General features: G+C 41.3%; 1 pseudogene; it reads left to right on the top strand.

The window, feature by feature from the left end:
- The first annotated feature begins 307 nt into the window (after positions 1–307).
- Positions 308–3846, top strand: LOC123408899 (annotated as a pseudogene).
- The last annotated feature ends 710 nt before the right edge of the window (positions 3847–4556 follow it).

Below are 4556 nucleotides of genomic sequence, written 5' to 3'. Positions count from 1 at the left end.
AAATTGATTTTAAAAATAGCCCTTTCACTAAAACCAGAGACAGATATTTTTGAAATAAGAATATGGATTTATCAGAATTAAACAACATTTTTAAAGACACTTGGCATACCGTTGGTCTCCGCATGTGGGCTGGGTACCACTCGAGTGGACCTCTTTGTCTAGTATCGTCGGGGGAAAGGCATTGATCGGGTACTTACCACAGGTATGTTATATACGGCGAGTCGTGGATGACATGGAAGTTTCCAAGATCTCGTGGGTACAACGTACAACCTCTGCAGAGTGTAAAACTATTCGAATAGTCGTGTCCATGGTCAAGGACAGTTGGGTAATGCTGCTTAAACTAAGTCCAGTCGTTTCTGCATAAACCAAGTGTGTGTGTGTGTTTAATGGTGTTATATGAAAGAGTTTATATGACCAAGTTTGGTGACATGGCATATCGGGTGAACCCGAAGTGTTTAGCCCATAACAGATATATTGATATCTGTAACCTGTTCTTCTAAATGCCATCTAGCTTATGTTGCATATCCATGAACATGTTTATTTACAGTTACGTTGCTATCCTCCAAAACTGCATAGTACTTGTTAATCTACCAATTGCATTGTTCATATCATGGGTTGTTTGTGAGTACATTCAAAGTACGCATTGGCTTGCCACTGGTTATATTATTGACCAGGCATGGAAGGACAGGAGTTTGGAGAAGAGTACGTCTTCGGAGACGACCCTGCGAACTAGGACGCTTCCAAGTCAGAATGCTTGTTGGTGTAGGCTGATGGCATGGGCACGTTGGTGTAGAATTGATCTGTGGGATCACTGAGCACGTTCATTCGGCGATCTCCACTCGTAAGTCGGGGTCCCCACAGAACTGTACCAGAGCCATACTGGTTGTAGTCTATTCACCCCCTCTAGACACCTCTTCTATCGATCTCACACCGTATGATCACATGGGCAGATTTCAAGCAAGGATTCCGCACTACCCATATTCCTTCTGGTATTATGGCTATCAAGATGCGAGAATTTTGAGCGCTGAAGCAAGGAAGTAGCTATGTAAAGGAGTACCTATAGGAGTTCCACATGATGTCAAGATATGCACGCGATGATGTCAGCACAGAGGCAGCCAAAATATAGCGCTTCATGGAAGGACTCCAGCAACCACAGTAGTATCAACTCATTGTCTGCCACTGTCGGACTTTCTTCCAGCTGGTGAATAAGGCCCTTATGCTTGAAGACAAGCGTCGTGCCATGGAAGACACACGCAAACATAAGCTGGTCACTACTAGGAAAAGGCCTGCTAGTGGCGCACCTGTTTTGGCTACTAATGGCGCACTACAGGTGCGCCACTAGCATCACGCCATTAGATTTTTTTACTAATGGCGCACCAGGCAGTGTACCATTAGTATCTGGTATACTAATGGCGCACCAGGCAGTGCGCCATTAGTATAGCTCATGGTGCGCCATTAGTATCCGGTATACTAATGGCGCACCAGGCAGTGCGCCATTAGTATAGCTCATGGTGCGCCATTAGTATGCCTCCTAGGGCCATATTTACCCATGTGCTCTGGCTTACTAATGGCGCACTAGTTGACGATGCGCCACTAGTGTGCTTTTTGCAGTGCGCCACTAAAGTGCTGAGTGGTGCGCCAGTAGTATGAATATTAGGTATTATTTTTTTCCGATATTTACACAGGTTACAAAACGTATTACTGCACAGAATATAGAGAGCACAACATATAAACAACAGATTTAGCGAATACAATAGAAGATTTAGCGAATAAAATATCAGCAAGAATACTTTATACTGGGCAAAAACGCAAGACATTGCCTATTTTTCTTCATTTTTTTGGACAACACGCTCTCTATAAATGGGAGGTGCTTCAGGCACATTGGGTTCCACCTCCCATTTATAAAGAGCGTGTTGTCCAAAAAAATGAAGCAAAATAGGCAATGTCTTGCATTTTTGCCCAGTATAAAGTATTCTTGCTGATATTTTCCCTTCCCCTAAAGTTTCTTGTGACAGGACCTGAACTAGGAAGCAACTACTCTGAAGTCATAGCTCCGCAAGATGTGGCTGTCTATGGTGCCCTTTGTGCACTTGCTTCTTTCGATCGTTCAGAACTGAAGGTTTACCTCTTGTTCTTCTTCTTTTGTGTGCCTTTTGTATGGTTGGTTGGTTACGGTTACACTAAAACATGCTTGTTTGTTATTTTTCTAGAGCAAAGTTATTGACAACATAAACTTCCGTAACTTTCTTGAGCTAGTGCCTGAAGTAAGGGAGCTGGTCAATGATTTTTATGCAAGGTATGCCTCTATTGGAACAGCTTTTAGTATTTTATTATTCTTGACCACCTTTTCAGGGTGGTGGTTGTTTTTACACTTGCTGCTCTGTAAGGATATGTGGAAGATTTTGCAACTATTTGTTTTTACTATAGTGGGAGAGCTCAAATAGAATATATGCTCTGTTCTTTTTTCAACACTCATAAATCATATATAGAGCTAGCACTCATAAACCATAATGATTTCATAAGTATTGGCCCTGGCATAATTAATATGATGTATTCGACCCTTTCTTTTCGTTCTCCTCTTAAGTGTCAACTCAAATACTGTAACTGTTGTAGCGAGAAACAAATCAGTTAGTTTTCTAGAATGATAGAAGACTGGAAATTCGTTTCATTCTCTAGGGGGCATCATCATTCTAACAAGATTGCCCTTTTGTACTCCACATCAGTATGGCCTCAGCATAGATAGTACTCCCTCCGTTCCAAAATAAGTGTCTCAAGCTTAGTACAATTTTGTACTAGAGCTAGTACAAAGTTAAGACAGTTATTTTGGGACGGAGGGAGTATCATATAGACAGCCGTTTCTTCGCAATGAGGTTAAAGTTATTACCCGTTTAGCTTGTGTGTTCAGATTGGACTCTTTCATGCATTAGGGATAGTATAATAGCTTCCCTCAATTTTACCCCTTATTTTGTACAAACCCCGTTCACAAATATAAGATGTATTTTTGGATATTTCAACATGGGCTACATATGGACTGAAGTGAATGAACAAACAGACTATCCAAATCAGGAAAAGTTAGAACATCTTATAGTAGTGAACAGAGGGAGCACAATATGATGTCAGCTAATGTGCTCTTTTTTGCGTTTACAATTTCAAATACCATGAAAGCTTGATTACGCGTACACCTTTTTATTGTTCTGAAGTTTGTTTCCAAGTCCTTTGGAGGGTGAAAATCTGTTCGTTTCACTGGTAGATTAGGTTGCAGTTTCTTTCCCGATTGATTTGTGTTAACTATATGCTAACCACTAAAATCTCCAAACTAGTCGCTATGGGTCATGCTTGGAGCATCTTGAGAAGCTAAAGCCGAATCTCCTTCTGGATATTCATCTGAGTGAGCATCTGGAGACTCTGTACAATGATATCCGCCACAAAGCTATCGTACGGTACACGGTTCCATTCATATATGTGGATCTCAACACAATGGCTAGTGCCTTCAAGAGCTCGGTGTCCATGCTGGAGAAAGAGCTGGCTGCGTTGATCACCGAGAACAAAATACAGGTACCCTTGAAAAGATTTATCATCTTGTTGCATACCTGTACAATAGCTCTCCTAGCATTATTATTCTCACCTGTTTGTTGGTTACCTTGTATTCTACAGGCTCGGATAGACTCCCACAACAAGATCCTGTATGCAAGGCATGCTGACTAAAGAAACGCAACCTTCCAGCGGGCCCTCCAGACTGGCAACGAGTTTGAGAGAGATATCAAGGCCATGCTTCTGAGAGCCAACATCATCAAGCATGATTTCACCCAGAAGAACTGGACCGGGCCAAGGAAGTTGAACTTGTGAGCTCCTATGAGTGGATGCGGCTAAAATGGTGTCTGTCCCCTCCTCCGCTTGGAAATAGTTGTTTTGGAACAAAGGGTGCATGGCACGTTGAGAGAGGTTTCGGTGAGCTAGCTTAAGGTGAGATGTGAACTTCGTGCCTTACCAGGTCATCTCTCATATAGGTCTAAACAAACCTAATTACAAGGAAATTGCACTCAGTAATGCTTGTTGTTAGCTAGTTAAACGACTAGGTATTCCTCTGGATCCATTCTAGCTATGTAAACTGACTTGTGTACTTATGAAGTATATCACTCGACACGTTACTTTAGGAGCAGATTTCTCATTCATCTCAGGAATAGGAAACCTCAACTTGCTTGGTTACGTGTCAATGGCCAAGCATATGTGTGTCTTAACAGTTTCAAGTTTTGACAAGTGGAACCACAGGAGCGCACATACATGATGTGGTTATCTTGATTTGCACTTTTCTTCATAGAGATTATTTGTGTCTTTTCAGGCAATGATAAATTATTTTAAGTTAACTATCAAATGTACAAGAATCCACACGAGGTGTAAGTTATAAATGCTTTTCCATATGTTTGGGCGTCTTAAGTTATTTTATCAACACAACTTCAGTTCCTTTTGTGTACACCTTACTTGCCTACTGTAAGCTTTCAATTATTTGTTTGTTGTGTTGTTGGCTTAAAAATGATGTAACTCAGTTTCTTGTATGT

Source organism: Hordeum vulgare, chromosome 7H (genome assembly GCF_904849725.1).
Source record: "Hordeum vulgare subsp. vulgare chromosome 7H, MorexV3_pseudomolecules_assembly, whole genome shotgun sequence".
NCBI lineage: Eukaryota > Viridiplantae > Streptophyta > Magnoliopsida > Poales > Poaceae > Hordeum > Hordeum vulgare.
Note: the sequence above shows the minus strand (reverse complement) of the source record. Positions and strands in the feature narration are given on the sequence as shown.